Source organism: Euwallacea similis, chromosome 1 (assembly GCF_039881205.1).
Source record: "Euwallacea similis isolate ESF13 chromosome 1, ESF131.1, whole genome shotgun sequence".
NCBI lineage: Eukaryota > Metazoa > Arthropoda > Insecta > Coleoptera > Curculionidae > Euwallacea > Euwallacea similis.
This window is the reverse complement of record NC_089609.1, coordinates 9232105-9251429: the sequence shown is the minus strand read 5'-3', so window position 1 is coordinate 9251429 and position 19325 is coordinate 9232105. Positions and strand designations below refer to the sequence as shown.

Here is a 19325-nt window from a genome sequence, read left to right as displayed (position 1 = left end):
CTTTATGATAAAATAAGAATTGAAGCCCAAATTAAAGTAATTTGTGAATTATCAACTGTCACACATAAATTCGGTAATCCGAATTTTTTTTTATCTAATCGAAGCGTTTTTACGTAACACAAGGTGAGATTGACAACATCAATGTAAGGTATTGTTACATAAGTAAACCTCCATCCGCCATTGATAAATAGCACAGTGCAGCAAAGTCACTTTACCGCCATGGAAAACTTTCCTTTGTCTTGCTGAAGAAACTTCGCTATTTATAGGTTTGTGTTGTAAAGTAATACTTTTCGCATTTATAGTATTTTATAATATGTATAAATGTGTAATAAGGTCTTTAAAGCACGTGCGACATTGTAAAACACGACGCCCAGTGGAGTGTTTTGTATGGTGCAAAGGCTTTGAAGGCTCTTATACACAAATATTATACAATATTTTTTATTACAAATGCATCAGTATTACAACTAATTAACACTTAGACGTCAAGAAGTATTACGAATTGATCAGAATGTTTAGATATGCGGGAATTGAAAGTTCTAGTATTGTTTTATGCACGCTGCCCCATGCAATGTCCATTATAATGTATATATATATATACGCAGGTACTTTTCGATATTCGTCCTTATTGTTGACTGTTTTTTTCTAAGTATCAGTTCAATACAATTTTAGCCCTCTGCTTCAGTACCAGTTTATATTGTTTTGGCTTCTAAACGTGTCGGAAGAGAAGCTGAATAAATTTTCAAAATCGACGCTTAAAAAAATGGCAAATTCACATTTAGTTCGCAACATTCGAAACATAAAACAGGCCATACAACACGTAAAATAAAACCGCGGGTTGTTGATAGTTTCGGGCTATTTCTGAGGTCATTTATCAGCGCGGCCAGCGCGCCCAAATGGAAACTTTCGGTGATCCGTTGTATACACCTCGGAACTGTTTTCTTTTGGATTATAAACCGACAATTAGTCTGTAGAATTGAGTGGTGAAATTTTAATTTTGCCCCCTTTTCTCCCCACAAAAATTACACCTGCAATTAGTAGTTAATAATTCTTCAACGTGAAACCAAACCATTCTACTCATTCCAGAAGTTGATATCCAATGCAAACATTTTTAATAAATTATATGATGGAGTTTCCAATTAAAACATTTGTCAATTGACTTTTTAGAAGCCTCTGATAGTCGAGCTTGCAATATTTGCCAAGAATCGCGTTCATAATTAGATGACCTATAAGTATTTTAGTAGATTTCCTATTTTTAGTGATCCTTTTCTCTTCATCAGAATCAAGGTAATAAATTTCCTTCATGTGCTTAAGTGGTCGGCAAAGATGTAAAGAGTCGCGCTTTGACCGCAAAAAGTCGATTCTGAGGCCCGTTTTAAGTTGCTTGTGCTTGAAGAATTCTTACCTCTGATATTTGAATATCATCAGCATAAATTTCCGTCAACCAAGTCGATATTGCTTTTTTCAATTCTTATTATTATTTGCCCTATTTCTGAAACAAGGTCGCCCGCACTCATAGGGTTGATAACCTGTTTTCCCTCACAATTTAATGCAACAAGTCCCTACCACGCTACCTGAAACAAACTCCTTTCTTGTACATACAAAAGCAGGCTAAAAAGGAACGGAATAGATGCCTTTGAGAGAATTTCAGACGCAGAAACTCGCAGAAAATGCAGCCGGTGGCATTCTTCATTACAGATTTATACGAACGGCATTGCTACATCGCTCTTGAGAAGAAGAAAAAAAGGGGTGGTGCGCTAAATGAGAGTACGCGATTACCTGAAAAGGAATGGACCGAAAAAGTCGTCCTACCCAAATCGACCATTATACACAACCAGTTCGAAAAATTCATCGAAAATGTCACACCATCGCAGTTTTGGGAGTATAATAGTTATTGTTCAAAGTGACATGAATGAACGTTGCGTTTTAAACTCGGAAAAAGTAATTTCATTCTTCAAGTATCTGTCAGTTGCAAAGAAGATTGTGTCATCGGCGTAGTTTTTATTATCACTTATGCATCATCTGCCGTCTAATGCCTTGTTTGGTCTGAGCCTTTTCTAGACTTAATAAAAGCTTATGATACATGGAATATTGATATAATACTTGATAAACTCAACTCTTACGGAGTAAAAGGAATTGTGTTAAATTGGATCACATCCTACTTGACCAACAGAAAATAAGGTATTGCTCTGGACGGGGATGGAAGTAGAGTATTGCTGGAGTACCACAAGGTAGTGTCATGGGTTCAGTGTTGTTTACTTTTTGTATTATTTTAATTCAATTTAACCGTAATCAGGAAGTATGTCATTTGACGAATTACACCATAATATTGTAATAACGAAAAAAAATAAATAAATAAAATGAAATACGTTGAGAAAAGCACTTGCACTAATATTAAATGAAGTAAACATCAACGCGATATATTTATATGCTACAAAAAAACGATTATTATTATTATTAATCAAATTGTTTCAAAAATTTAACTTTGTCCTGAAAATATTATATCCATCCATGCCTACACGCACAATAATCAAATGCAGTGCCTTCCCCATCCACCTATAACGCGTTAGTCTGAGTTTATCCAGCTTTAAACTCCACTCTGAAAATAGGATCGGGTTCGTTTTATTTTCTTGGCAATTATTTGTGTTTGTTGCCTTGAGTGAGTGTCTTGATATTTAGTCTAAATTTAGCACTGTCTTGTTAAACGACTTGCGGCCAATGCTGCTAATGTTATGGAACTGCTGTGGATAAATCGTAACAAGCTTATCTCCGTTACGTGTTACATATACCTGATGAAGCATCTAATTATTTGGACTTTGGAGAGTGGATTCAATGAGACTTTGGAGTAGTCTGACGATCATTGATATAAGAGTGATTTAACAGGTTTTCATCATCAGTTTCATTAAATGCAGTCGGGTTTTGATGTGTCCTTCGTTGAGGTTCCATCGCCTCATTTGCTGAGAGAAGTGCTTGAATATTTGGAAGTTGAAAAATTGTTTTCATTGCGGAAAATTTCGAAGTGTTGTTTTTCAATTAAATCTTGATGATTTGCACTCTATATCCATCCTAGATACTTTATTTGCAAGCCCGAAATAGCTAATCTGAACTAACCCCACTTTTAATATGTTTCTGGGTTTTACCATGTTCAAGCACAATTTTACCAATTAGTTTCATTGGCACTGACATCATTGTTTAAATTTTGTTTTCTAAGTTACGGGCAAATTTATGGGAAAATTTAGTTCTTTCCGTAGGTTGTAGGTTTATGATTTTCTGCATTAAAGTCACAGATTTTCTAGGTTTGAATTGATACTTAGAATTACTTTCTTGCAAAACTTCTTTCGCGTACCATGATTGTTTTAAGTGCACATTATTTTATTGATAAAATTAAGAGAAAATTAAATTCTTAAACCGATTATTGCTCCAGATATGTAGAACTCTGATTTCAACTGAATTAGAGCACCATTTTATCAAGGTACATTACTATCCAAAACTCCATTGGCGTAGTATAGTCCCTTGACATGATTTTCTTACCTTTCGAAAATACCTATACGAACTAACTTGAGTTTAGTTTCTCTGCGATTTTTGCACGCTCTTGGGTTTTGATGGGACATTTTTAAAATTTCCAAAATGTCGACAATCAAAGATTAAACGGCAATTAATGGAAAGATACCCCTTTGGAAATTTTCTGAAAATGTTCGCAAAAATGTCTAAATCTTCCTTCTATTGAGGTTTTCTTTTTTAACAAAGTTTTGAAATAATTGCTATAGCATAAATGGCAATAATAATGCTGGCACACCCTGTAGATAAACTCTGAATGTCATATTTGCGATTTAGGAATCTTAGTGATACAGGTTAAGGAATGTCTAGAGATATACATATAGTTACAAAATGACCCAGAATCTCAGAAACGAATACAAATATATGTCCCTGTCGTTCCCAGGGGTCTATTCTTTACCTATTAATTTGAATTTTGAAGAATTCTTAATGGTCACATTCAAACAAATTACGATACTTGGATCTTGAATTCGCTAATTGCTTTTTGCCTGACAATTTGATTTCAATTGCAGCTGTAACTTTCAATTTAGTTACTAAGGCTTCACGAAATGCAACCATTATCATAAGGCGCTGTGATTTGCTGAATGCACCCATCTCTTAATCCCATCAAGTTTTTGTTACATTTCGATTGGTTCGAATACGAAGGCCATTCACGCAATTTCATATTCGAATTACGTCAGAATGACGCATTTTGAATAATCCTTAATGGGCGCATTCAAAGTTTGCAACGGTCGAGTTCTGCAGGACTTGAAGCTTGAAATCACTAGCTATTTTTTGTCTGAAAATTTGATTTAACGATCAGATGTTAATTCGATTATGAGAAAATTGAAGATTATTGCTTTAAATCAGCGCAACAATGCAGCTGCTGCAATAAAGCGCTGCAGCGCTGTTATTTCCGGACCAAAATCGACTGAACTTGGATATAGAAGCATTTTTTAGGAGATTTTTTTGGATTTTAAATGTTCGTGTATGAGCTGGGTTGAGGAGGAAAACTGTTTTGACTCCAATCACTGCAATCACTAAAGAGCATATGACATGATATCAAAGACTGTAAGCTAATTACGTGGTTGTCCTTTTTCGCGAAATGCCGTCAAAATGGTCTTTCTCCTAAACCCTGCGTATTATGTTGCGAAATGCATAACGTTTCTTCTGTGATATCACCTAGGGATGATTTGTGTCATTAGTAATTAATTCAGGTTAGTGGTTGAGGGAGTTTACAGAGATCAAGCTGGTGCTGTGTGATTTTTAACAAAGCGTTTAAAATTTATGTATATAAACAAAAAGTGAACACTCCTAACAATTTTTGAATGTGCTTCTGCGAAAACTCCGATGTTCACGCACGCACGTCTCAATCTCATTCGATACAAATATAACGTAAGTTTTCACATTGCAGGCAACGTCATCTGTAAAATAAAATTACACTGTAACTGTCGATATATCGGTAATACTTTCCATTTTTATTGACGGCTAGATTTATCCTGCAATTTTCCATTTACTGCCGCAATAAATCGTCCGCTTCCCTTCTTTATAGACAAATACCGCTTTGGAAACCAGTTTTTGTGCAAACGTGGAGTGAGATTTTTTTCTTGTGGTTTATTTGCAAAGGCATATAAGCAAAGTACTACTTCTGTTACGCAACGTCCAGGTGCAGCCGTTTCAAGTACCCATGATCTAATTATCCGCTTCTATTTTTCTTTTTTCTTGTTTCTTGTGGGCTAGCTCGAGTTGAGTGCCTGTTTAGTTGCTATTGATTAAGTCGGTTTCGATTCAGTTTGTCATGCATTAAATGCGGAAATTTTCTATCCTCGGACAGGATATTTAGTTTTATACATAAATTTAGATTTAAGACAGCAGTACGCCAACCACCTGTCTTTTGGCAAGGGATTAGAAGGACACGCTTTGGGTTTTATGACGCCTCGATGAATTCATTAAAGGGCTTCCCCGTATGAAGTGCGTGTTTACTTTATCAGAAATTAGCTTGAGTTTTAATATGTGTCGTTTGGGCTATGGTTAAGTTGGCACCATGAAAAAAGGTCAAATTTGCATAATAACGTTGCGGACTACGTCATTGACTACTTGCGGTCTGGCGCTAACGGGACATCTTCAAGTGAAGACATTTTGTAACCGGGGACATTTCCTGTTTGGCCTGATTGATTTCTATTTTTGCATGAATTCCCCACGATAGAAAGCGCCAAAACACGTTTTGCATTGTATCTGGATATTGAGGAATTTTGATTTTTCAATAACCCCCCTTTTTAGATTTGGCAACAACAATTCCAGGAAGTGATAAGTAGTTGCAGCGGTGCATGGTACTCTCGGGTTCTATAGGTATTAACACTAGGACTTGATTTTACTGGTAAGTTGCCTTATTAACAATTCTTAATTTGTTTAATAGTGCGATATTGTTTAACTTCATCGCTCCTTCGTGTGTAAACACAAGAGGTCTATTAGGCTTGACACGAAAGGTAATAATTGTTATCCTTCGAAGTCAGCAAGACTAAAGCTCTATAACTATCCGACTGAGCGAGCAAAAAGTGACCCTGATGCACTTCGGAAAAGTAGTTTGTTCAGTTCTACTCCATTACCTATCTGAATCATCTTACACCTGTCGTATTCTTGCTTGACGGTGCGGGACAACGAGCTCAAACGTTTAAAAATTTTCAAGTGCTTTTACACGTGATGATATTGACAAAAGCATATGAAGGTCGACGCGAAATCCTAAAAACCTTTTCAAGGCAGTAAATATGAAGGTGTATGTATCTGTAATATAATCTAATCTGGCAACGGTTTTTCGCCTAAACACTCGAGTAAAGGAACCGATGATTGTGAATGAAATAATTTTCTTAGTTATTTTTAGATAAATTTTCACTGTTTTTTTTTGTTGCCTTTTACTCGGAAACGCGACATTTTTTCTTACTCTCCAAACACCACAAACTCAATGGTTCACTGTCTGTGCATTACGAGACCAAACACGTTTCTTTCTGGTTCTCACGGCATCGTTTTGCGTACGAGAACTATTAAACTTGAACTGTCGATGAGTATCTCTAATATTTTTAGTTGGAAATATTAACTAGGAGGCGAGCTAAATCAGGAGCTAATGGTTCAAGTTAGCTGTTTCATAATTTGTTGTAGTGGTGATTGCCAACCAAAATCCGCGTTTTTATTGTTCAAATAAAAACATACGAATCTCAAAATATAACAAAAAAACTTGATGCTGAGATCAAAATACCGTATTATTTACATGTGTTAAACTGATAAAAGGGCTCCTGGGCAATTAAAACAGTAATTTAAAAACCAAATAACACCCTTATTTATACGAATTAAAGATTACATTGTATAAAGAAACATTCAATAGTTAGTTACCTAACGAGTGTGGAAAATGATACTTTACCGCAGGCTGATTACAGTTGGCCGAACGATGCGAAACGCAATGGAGCGCGGTAAAACCACTTTCGCACGTGTTAGGTACAATATTTTCCTACAAGGATATTTGTATTAACTTTATTACGTTCGGTAAGTTCAATTAAATATTAGAATGCAATCAAATCTTTTATGTACAAAAATTCTTACTACACATGTGTTGTAAACTGGTACTTTCAGCTCGCAGATAAGTGCAGTATCTCTGTTAATTAAGGTAAATCCTTTTTTCTTACTGTGACCATAGTGGACAATAATTTTAACCTCGAAATAATTTGAAACATCTCAATATTTGCATTTTTGCACGTAAATATTCAAATATTTATAAAATTGGTACCATAAAACACCACTACCAGTGTCACATAGCTAGATTTGACGCTGGTAGGGTTCCATAAATACCTAATTCTGTTCAGCTGCGTCAGTGTGATAAATGTAGACAAATATTGTATTCGCGATATTTCTAAGAAACTGTTCCTTTTGATCTAAAATGCAAATACTTAAAATCAAATAATCTATGTATACAGGGCGTCAATTTGAACACTTCCCATCCCTATTATCTCAAAACGGGAGAACATTTTTAAAAATTGTGGGAATACGTCGATTTTGTTATCAAGAGATAATATTTTTTATGTAGAATTCATTGCGCCTCTTTCAAACTCTACTCCCTAAAGCCATCATTTCAAATATCTTAAATCGTAAAGAGGAGGGTTAAGTGATACATTATTTTAAAGCGTTTTTTATTCTCTACATTTTAGTACTGGTACTTGGTACCTCATTTGTTACGTTTGATTGTTGCGTTATCAATTTAGGCGTCTTTGATCATTCTAAATTCATTTTTCCTATTAATATTTTGATATCGTTGAAACTAAAAGTTTTATTCAAACGTCTCACGATTAGAAAATTGTTGTAATAAATTTATTTATTAACCTATTGACTTATTGTTTGCCGAGACGACCATCAAAAGAAAAGATGTATTAATCACTGAAGCAAATGCTTATCAATTTAATAAGTTTCCTCGGTCCTCGAAAAGAAACATCTACGTAGAATATGAATTTTTTTATTGTTTATTTTTGTTTGCAATGGAATGTTGTTTCGGTAAATTTTGATATTATCTCGCATGGATAATATTTACTTACCTGTAGTATTGGTCGATATTACTATGTATTCAAATCAGTTAAAATTTATTGCGATAATTCGTGTGTCATTATAAGTAATTTAAAAAAACGGTTTACACAATACAGCAAAGAACTGGAATTCTTTTTATTTATGAGAAGTAAGGAAGATGTGCAAGAAGAGCGGAAGTTTTTAATACTAGAAATCCTAATTCAAATATGAATCACAGATACGTTTTAGACTTAATAAAAAAATCACTAAAACGGATTCTATTGCAAACAAAAAAAGGCTGTTCAGCGAGTTTTCAATGAAGCTGCTTAAATAGAGATTCTGGGAACCTTCGTTGCAAAACCAAACAATCCACTGAGTACGGTCGCAAGTCAAACTGGAATGTCACATGAAACTGTATGAAATATACTAAAATGATATAAATTTCATCACTACAAAATGTAAAGTCTACAGGAACTTTCTGACGACAATTTTGATAGAAAAATCTAATTTTGCGAAACCATGATCAACTTAATAATAGCCAATTTTTTTAAATAAACATTTGTTTAAGTGATGAATGCACCCCTTTTCTTAATGGTCGAGTCAATAAACAAAACTATCGATATTGGAATGATGAAAATCCTCACGTTTTTGGAGAGGATGCTAAACAGTGATCAGAGAAAATTAATGTTTGAGATGGTATTCTCGGAAATACCGTTATAGAACCATTGTTTATTGATAAAAACTTAACTAGAGAACTGTACTTAAACCTACTTCAAAACGTAATTGATTCTTTAATAATAACTTATTTGGAAAAATAAGTTAGTGGTAACATCTTGCAAGAAGACCAAATACATTTTCAGTAAGATGGAGCTCCACCGTATTATTTTCGCCTAGCGCGAGAATGGTTAGTTGACCGTTTTCTCAACAAATACATTTGTAGAAGGATATCGATAGAATGGCCTGCAAAATCATCAGAATTAACGCTGTTAGATTATTTTTTACGGCCGCATATTAAATCAGTTATTTATAAAACCCCACCTGATAATATTGGCGATTTGAAAATAAGAATCGCAGAGGCAAGCAGGGCTATTCAAGAAGCAGTATTGAAAATGTCAGGGAAGAGTTTCAACATAGGCTTTATTACTCTTTGGAAAATAATGGAGAATTTTTCGAACATTTAATAAACTAAAAGTGTTAAAAAGAGGAATTCCAATTTTAAACGTGTTTTTTTTTAAAGACTAGTAATAAGAAAAATATTTGTTTTATAATTTACAAAGACTATTCAGAAGTTTATTACAACAATGTTCTAATCGTGAGACGTGCTTGAATAAAACTTTTAGTTTCAACGATATCAAAATACTAATAGGAAAACTGAATTTAGAATAATCAAATACGCCTCAATTGATAACACAACAGTCAAACGTAACAAATGAGGTACCAAGTACCAGTACTAAATGTAGAGAATAAAAAGCGCTTTAAAATGATGTATCACTTAACAGTCTTTACTATTTAAGATATTCGAGAGGGTGGCTTTAGGGAGTAGAGTGTTGAAAGAGGCGCAGTGAATTCTATATGAAAATTACTGCCTCTTACTAACAAAATCGTCGTGTTTTAGCGAATTTTAAAAATCTCCGTTTTCGAGATAATAGGGGTGGGAAGTTTTCAAATCAACACCGTGTATATTAGGTACATCTCCGTTAGGTGTTATAGTGTTTGTTGTCATTTTCCAGAATCGACTGAATATCTGTTACTAAACTGGACTCCATCCCTTCCACGAAACATCCTAAACTTCCACCCCCTCGTCAATAATATTTTTTTAATCATGCCGTTGATATCGATGCACACGCTTAGAAATGTTCTTCACATCGGGCTATCTTTATCCTTTACGTCCCCGTAAAGGTAAGTAGTAGTCCTAAAGCTACTCAAGCTTTTTCGTTGCACATGTTTCATTAATAATTGCCTCAGTTTCATCAGGAATTACCACATCTGGGATATAATTGTCATTCAAATTGTCTCCCTCAGCATCAGAATCATCAATTTCACTCGCGGGTAACCTTTAAAAGTATCAATGGCTGCTACGCTTCGATAGAATCTTTGTGTCCGTTGCTGGTCTCCGGCAAATCCACAATTCAGTTGGCTTGTTCCTTGTTGATCAGCTAATAATATCTCCTGCAATAGCTATGCTTTTGCAGCTGAAATTAATATTTTTGCAGTGACGTTTCTCGTAAGTTTGGGTCTGAAACATCACTGGTTTGTCTTCACTATTTCCTTGAAATCAGTGGCGTTTTGTGTAGGTTTAGAAGAAAACGAAATCTAACAAAAAGCTCTTTTTTGAACCGCTGGAATGACATGTCTAGAATCGAAACTATGCTATTGACTTTTTCACCAACGACTAACAAACTTATGTACTGAAATCAATGGCGTACTGTTAGAAATTTTAAATCTTGTTGCCCAAAAATGTGTAATGAACTCAAAAGGATGTTATGGTCGAACTCTTTTATAAGAGCAATATTAAAACCACTATAGAGACAGCTCTCAAATGTAACTTGTTACGCCACTGATTTTAATAGAATAATTCTATTCACACCGTCGATGTCGATGTACGTGCATTAGGGATATTCTTTACGTATACGTCTCCATAATATCCTCAAAAAATAATGTAAACCGTCCTGCCACTGGTTTAACCAAGTTTTTTAAATTTATATTTATGACTAAACTCTAATCTCTAAATGCGGCGGCATCTCTTATCACCTCTTTAAATGTTTAAGTGCATTTCCGGATTGCAGATGGCGCCCTTGCCAATTTCCGCTCTTCTATCGCACCGTTATCGTCCTTTTAATATTACTGAAAAGTTTTTTTTATTGATTTGTAAAGCCCTCGCGTAAATAATTATCCAATAAATAATAATAGATATCGAAAATAAATAAATTGTCTGAACGTACGGGTATATAGGATTTATTTAGGCTCAACAGGTGGTCTCCGGTAGGTCTTACTTATCATACTGGTTTTTATTAATTGATACTAATGCTAATAATATTATAAGCCTTTATTTTCCGTACCGTTATGCCACAGGATATTACAACCGCGCTGAGAAAATGATCAGCTTTATCCTTCTTATTAATCAACTGACATTTACTATTAATTACCATCGATATGAACGTTTTCTAATACTTTTAATTGCTACCAGTGTAGATATTCATGATAACAATTAAACAGCGCTTAAGATAATGGTACTTTTCTGCAGTTTTCAGCACAAAATGTTTGCTTAATGCCAAACTATAACTACAGAACAGTAACAAGCAATAAGCCCAAGTAGTCGCCTTAAAAATATCTCAAATGTCAAGCAATCGCAATGGAACAATAAAAATCTAATAATGGAACACTGCTGGCATTAAATCGAATCCCTGCATATTTTCGATTGATTTACCCTTGAATACCCTACGTTTATGAACCTGAAATAGGATGTTGAGTTAAATCAATACGTAGCAGGAAAAGCGATTTTATGTTTTGATGCATAGAAGATTTGTCCACACTTGAGGACTTGAGTGTAGTGAAAACTGTATTAAAACACTGCTAAATTCGTGATGGTATCGCTCTTACGAACTGTTCAAGGAGTTTTAGGTTTATTTTCGGACTGTGACGCACGGTAATCTCCAGAGCAAAAGCGACAGGATTGCAGGAGAAACGTAGAACTAATGGTCTCACAGACCCTGAAAAACTCCATCTATGATGGGTCATTGCACCAAGTTTCTAGTGCCCTAAAAAGATGGCGCCGAAAATCTTTATCGACCACTTAGAGAAATGCTAAATTGCTATACTTATTTAAGCATTATCTTCGCTTCAAACCTTAAATTAAGTAAAATTTCTAATGAACTAGTTAGTTCGCAGTATGCAAACCAAAATAATGCCATTAATGTTCACTAATCAAAAAAACTACTAGAATAGTATTTTATTACGCATTATTCACTTTCCTGTTAATTGTTATTATTAGAAATCCGGTAGTTTGTTTTAGTAGTAAATGTTGACTTTATTTTTGGTTTAATTGCGTAATTACTTTAGGCGCTTTCCTGAAGTAGAAATTCTCATCAATCTTAGGAACAATATTCAATAATCAAAGCGTTTCTGTATGCGCATATACGGCACGCAGTTATTAAATAACCCAAGGTTTCTAAGAAAGTAGTATAACTCCATTTGCAATGCAAAACCTGTGACAAAAAGGTGATAAAACCTTTTTAGGTAAAATGCTATTACTGCGTGTTTTGCAATATTAAATGCGATTTATTGACCTGTATAACTGTTGTGAATTAAGCTTATTATCTCAACCTACAATAAGGGAAATTACGTGTGAAATTACTAGACATTTACATGACGTTTTTTCGTTTTTTTTTTTTGAAAGAAACCTTGTTTTTATAGTGCCGCTCTCAAGAAAATACTATGGAAATCTGAAGAATGGTACCATGCAACTTTATTTATTTTTAACACTGGTAGTATGTCTACTCTTAATCCAACTTCACAGTAAGAAATAGAATATTTCAATTAACTTCTCAGATTTTTACTTCTCGTAACATTTTATTTGTTTGTTTTTCAGGTAAGTCCATACGTCCACACTGCACGAGACCTAAACAGTTGTATTGACTACGTAAGTAAGTTCATCTATACAGCGTCCCAAGTTTTTTCACTATGCTTAAAAATGTAGAGAAATGCTTTTGAATGATGAATTATTTGCTCAGTTTATTTAGAACACTCTGGATATAGTTTTAACAGTTCTGAAATTTAAGGGTAAACTCTGTAATAATCACCGTTACATGGGCATTTTTCATCCACAAGCCATTTGACCACATAACGTATTGCAAAACCCATCAGTTCTGAATTCTGTTTAAACAATACATCACGCCCAAAGTCAATCCTGGCCGATTTTAATTAATTGACGTATAGCAAAAGCAGAAATGAATAAGCGATTATTCATGATGGGTATTAATAGAAACTGCATTGTCAATGCCGTTTCTATGCGGGTCAGTCAGTGTGTTGTCCATTTCTGGAGTATGGAAAGTTCCAAAACCTGGAAAGGGCATTTCTCCGATTTCCTGCAATTGTAATTTTAATTTTAAAGGAAAAATGCATTACAAAGCTCCATGCGAACACAGTGAGTTCCTCGTAATCTGATTTGTTGACCCACACGCTTGCCTGGGCACAATTTGATAAAATCGCCGGGCTTATTCCGCATTTTATTATTATTTAATCTGTGTGTTTTTCTTTTATGTATCTTTCCGCCATCTCTTTAACTTAGATTTAATTCTCCATGTCGTCCGACAGATAATAAAGGGGGCGCTTTGGGCAACGTTACAAAGAGTTATAACCTACAAAGCACAAAAAGATTTTATTGCACTTGTTACATTTAAATTTATACACTACTGAGTATGACAATGTGCGAAATACCGGTTACATATTGAAATTTACAGCAATCTGGCAACACTGTAAGAAATATCAACGTGTACCTTCCCCCCTCAAGTACCTGTATGTGAAATTTTATCACCCTTTATATGTCAATTTCGATATTCTCAAACACATAAGCGTAACAGCAGGAGTTTGAGCTTTACATATATCAACATATAGTCTCCTTTTCGTACCACATCAAATTTAAACTTGTTACAGAGTGTCCAAAATACTGTTCCACCTCGCTTTAGTGTTAGATGGTGTTCTTTCTATAGGAAATCAATATTCCTAAACACTTCATTCCCTCAGAAAAACAGATCGCATTAGTGTAAACATCGCTTAACACGATCCGAAGCCACTGTGAAAACTCGCCTCATACTGTGACTCAGCCAGCTCCAATCAAGTAATTGTTATTCCTATGAGGTAATTATTGTCTTTTGTCAACACCGTTACTTTATTCCACTGGCAGTGAAAGGTGCGGCTTACAGATAAAATTATCATTTTAAAACGCCGATACGCACTATAATGAATGCACTTTCGATCGAAGATCATAAAACATGTGTAGGGTTTAATACAGAGGGGTAGCTATAGCTGTTCTAACAGTGCCTCCACATTTTGAGCCTCAATTGAAAGCGTATTTTAATTATAAAAGATCCGTTATAATTAATGATCTATGGAAGGTAATAAAATGTAAATGTGTGCAAGACATAATGTTCAAAGCGCGTCTGCGAACTTTCCGTGTAAATCCCGCCGCCCCTGCGGATCAGTCTAAATTGAAAAAGGTCGTGAAGTATTCGGGAACACTTATTAAACCCTTAAATCTAAATTCTTTCACAACTGATCAAGTCCTAAAACTTGCACGACATTTATTACGCGCCACCCTTCCACTAAATCACCGCTTTTTTTCACCCCCGCTTCGCGACCCGCTGGAAAGGGACGAGACTAAAAATTACCAGAAATTAATTTTCTACACTAAAGTGCGATACGTTTCCAGAATGGCGTATGTGCCGGCTTATGGGATTTCTTCCTTTTTTATCTCGTGTTGTCGGGAAGAAAAATTACGGTTTTCTGTTTCAGTTTCAACCCTCCCAGGGTTTTCCACTGGAAATGGACTGAACTATACGAAAGCGACTGACAAAGTGGCACGGTTTCGTAACACAACCCATTAGTTGTCTCTGTTTGTTTGTTTTTCGTCTAGGGGTGGATGATGTCCGGCCAGAAATAGAAAAAATTATTCTTCCAGGCTAAAAATGAAAATGAATGTACAATGTGTGTTACGTATGTAAAAAAATATAAAGAATTTGTAATCCCAATAATCTGAAAATGTATCGATTTTTGCGTCTCATAAACACACACTAAAAATCATTAAATTTCAAAATAAACCAGTTTCGCCGAAACACAGTTATGAGATCTAGAACCAATGGCTAATATAATGGGGAAAATAGTTCAAATTAAAATGAAAAATAATTTACTTTTGGAATTCGCGAAAACATGAAGCAGAAGTAAGGAAAAACTGCGATTCCAATGAAGTTTTTGTTTTATACAATGGATATGTGAGAAACATGTAGCTGATACGACATGGGAGAAAATATGTGACACCCCTGAATTTGTGAAAAATTTTGAATTTTAAAGATGTCCTCTATTTACGAAATTAAGATAGCGACGATTTTTCTGTCACTGTCAATAAACTAAAAGAATTGAATGTAGTAGGGAACTGTCAGCATCGTACTAAAAGTGAGGCAATTTTTTGATCGAAAGGGTATCATGTATTCGTGTCCTTCATATGACGTTATTTTAACTTCAGAGATGTACCATGCTGCTATATAACAGATCATGGTGACGCCACACCTAAAAGATACCTTAAAACTCTAAAACACAGTCCTAGTTTTTCTAGATCATAGAACAATCGCCACCTTTGTTTCACATCTACATTATTATCCAATAAAAGGTTGTGTCAGACATATTAATAAGCAAGTTTTGAAGGAGAATAACGCTAATGCTTTAATCAACTGCGCCATTAAAATATTTCGTCCTTAATCCGACCCTATAAAAACTTTTAATTAAATGAAGGTATAATATCCAGTTATTCTTAGAAAACAAATATTAATTAATGGCATTCTAAACAGCCGGAGATTGTGAATTGTCAGGACATTGTTTCCATTCTGATCCCTTAATATTCCATTTACATTTCGTATGTTTCCTGGGAAGTTCTAGTGAATTTACAAGAAAAGTAAAATGTGAGTGTTCTTTATGGTTTATTAGCACAAAAATATGTAAATCTAATGCATTCTGTGCTTGATTCGTAAATTTTGACTGTCGATACTTACCCTACAAAAGAACATTCTTACGTAATTCAAAACGGTCGTGGAAAATTCCATGAATTCTTAGTTCTTCATTGATTCTAAAATACTCTTCAATTATTGATAATTAAAACTGCCGTTTAAGTAACCTTTACATTCTTTTAGCCATCTTGCACGCCACGTTTCGTTTCATCTTGAAATCTAGTGTGGAAGTGATGTTGACGTTTAAGTTGACCAGTATTTGCTAGTTACGGTCTTCATCAGTAGGCTACGTGAGACCCCAATTTTCCTATCTACTTCGAACTCCATTGGGATGGAAACTGTGTAGGTTGCTTCCATGGACATGAATCTTCTCGAATTTCTCAAAGGGAATTTGTGGTCGCCTAACAGATAACCAGACACCTGGATTGTTCGTGGGGCGATAGCATGGTCACGAAAACGTCATTCTGACAAAAGCGTCGCTATGGTCGGTTTAATAAATATCCCAAGCTTTTCCCACTGTTGAAAGCACGCAATCAATTTTACCTGCATATAGATGGGCAGTTGGAACGAAGGGGCGGCTGAAATCAAAAGGCCCCCATTTAATTCGAAATTCTTCGGATATTTCCTAGGAACCTCGAACGAGCGGTTCGCCGCTCGTAATGATTTTATCCTTGATAACCATCTGTTCCAAATGCTGGTTCCCACTTCTGGGTATCGCGTTGCAACTACAACCAGATTAAAGGAAGTTCGTTACGTCGATATTTTTGCTTGTAATTGGTTGATTGCGGTTTTAGTCAAGTCGCAATTGCGACTACACTAAAACCAACAGGCGTATTTGTTGATCACAATAATTGGTGTATTTGCAAAGAAAAAGAGATGCTTCTGTAACAGTTATGTTTGGGATAAAGTTAGCAGAAAATCGGTAATTTGACTTTAATGGAGGCAAAATTGCTAAGCTACGATGAAACCAATATTAGCGATTTTGACGGTGAAAGAATGAGGCTGCTGGCATCTGTCTGTCTTTGTTTGACATGGGTTAATTAGGTACTATAATGGAACAAAGATCTCTATCTGTACAGAATTAAATTAGGAGAAATGTGCCAAATTTGTATATTTATCTATCGTTTATTAAAGTCTTGGAATTATTATAAAGAAGGCTACCCTGTACACAAGCAGTTGGTCATTTCCTTTCTTTCTTTTACAAATGGTGCTGACCATCACTAGACCTCTATATCAGGGGTAATAGCATATTTGTCCAGTTTTATTATTTTTTAATCTTAATTTCAAATTATCGAACGTTAAGTTTAATTTATAAATTCTTAAATATACGTTAATTCGAAAACAGGGGCGTATCAGCTGAAGATTAAAGCAGGTAAAAATTTTCGTTTACCTTTCAGTTATAAAAAAAATTATAACTACTTTTATAGTCAAGTTACGCCACTGATATTTAAAACTATAAGAATCCTTCGAAATTCTTAAATTTACTAGTCTGTTGATTAAAAAATTTGGGCGTACCATGCGAGGCTGAAAAGAAATAAAAACACATTAAAATTAAATTCCAGCACGCGGCTTTAGTACGATTTAAAATGTTGTTGTTCCTATACATAAGTAAGTTATGTCACTGATTTTTTATTGAAATTTAACGTTACTCTCCTTGTAAAGGTAATTGTAGTTGTTCGGTGGTCATTTTAAATCATTTCGACAATTTCGGGGAAGAACGGATTTCGCCGATATCTAAAACTATAAAAAAACAAGGTCATAAGTTTTATCTGTGGAACGTAACATCATAATGTATCGGCTGTAATAACTTATTTGAGAGAAGTAGAAGGATATGACTTTTGACAAGTTCCATGTGACGTCCTTGGTAGTTGGGTACCCAGAAACTGCGCACCAAGTGTAACAAAAAGGCCGAGTGTTTCCATTGTCTTTGTTTTATCATTCCCTTTTGCAACGTCCAACTAATGCAGATAACTTTCGAAGGCTACATTGAGTGCGCCCTTTTTCCATGTCTAAATTCGGCCAAACTTTTACTTTATTACATCTCATACGATTCAATATTGAATACATATCTGTCACTGTCACAAAGCCAACATAAAATCACTGCAGACCTCGGTATGTGAAATCCCTTTCCCTGACTTCAATTTATTGACTAAAGTTGGGTCATAGTAGTGAAAACAATTTTAGAAATGACTTTAAACCAAATTCCAGTGTATTTAGCATGCACGGAAAACCATCAATTAGCAATACTTATCGGCATTATCAGGAAATGCTACTCTCTGGTATGTTGGTTTGGCGAAAAATGTAAATACCCACAGCAATAGTTTAAAATTTGCTAAAAAGCCGGTTTTTTTTCAAGTTTTTGAATATACTTTGGTAATATGAAGAATTGGCCTTTTAATGGCAGAAATTGTTCAGTCTACATCATTTATATAGACACCTGCTTATTAACTTTTCTTCACACAAGTAGAACTTTTTTAACGTTTTTTAGTTTTCCTACCTTCAATTCACGCCATTATTACCAAAACTAACGTTTTATGTAAAATCGATTAATTTACATTATCGCACTTACGTAGACTTCAACGTTATTTTTACGAAAAATAAACAATAATAATCGATTTTTCACGAACAAAAACGCGGAAAAGTACCGCTTACTCGCCAATAAATCTTGACGCATTCAAACAATCCGAACGTGAAACTGAGACTTCGAAAATTTAATGGATCATTGTGTAAAAACGAGCTTACGTAAATTGACTAAATTTAATGCAGTAATCAGTGATTAACCGTCTATTTAAAGTAATGTAAACAAATAAACAGAAAGTACAGTCCAATGGAAGCGTTACTGTTTCGTTAAATTCAACTTTCCGCAGCTTCAACGAGCTTCCGTCCGGAGCTTTTATGAAATAATAAAGTCGAAAATGGCAAAGTTCCATTTAAAACAGTGGTCCGTTATTCGATGACATTTTTTGGAAACGTTGAAATTCCACAGAGAATTGGGCGGATTGAATTGACTACTTGTTGCTATTGCGAACTACTTAGTTCTAGACAGTGGGCCAAAACATTTGGTGCATATAGACGAAAGTATTTTCAGTTTTGCTACTTTAACATGTCGTACGCAAAATTGTCGATTAGATCTTATTTCATAACGCCAATGTTTAATCCTCGGTTTAGTCGTAAAGATTAATGTCGTTAAATTGATGATAGTTTGAATTTGAAAGTCGAGGTTTTTTTGAGCAAACATTCTAAATCTATAAAACGCAAAAACTAATTTTGTCTCGATTGTCATGAGGGTTGCAACCGCCGCCCTCAACGACCATCGACAATTCGCAGCCGTTTCAAGCTTTATGAACTTTTACTGGCATTTTCAGTTTTGCAAACTTCTCATTGAATTCAATTGCTTTTGTCGAAAGTTGATTCGAATGAATGTAGGGCTCTTAATATTTCATAATTCAGGCGATCCGAGTTTTTCTCTTTACGAACGAGAGTCAAGAAATACGCAATTTAAAAAGTTGTTTCGATGATTTTAGCTTTTAAATTAAT

At 34.8% G+C, this 19325-nt stretch overlaps 1 protein-coding gene across 5 annotated transcripts in view; it reads left to right on the top strand.

Annotated features, from left to right (window-relative positions):
• Positions 1 to 19325, top strand: part of scalloped (TEA domain transcription factor 1 homolog scalloped) — a 63223-nt gene that overhangs the window by 6943 nt on the left and 36955 nt on the right. Inside the window, exon 2 of one of the 5 annotated variants that reach the window (XM_066391891.1) lies at positions 5812 to 5908. The exons of the other annotated variants lie outside the window; for them this stretch is intronic. The gene's annotated coding sequence lies outside the window, so the exon portion shown is untranslated. The remainder of the gene's footprint in view (positions 1 to 5811; positions 5909 to 19325) is intronic. 5 annotated transcript variants of the gene reach the window in all.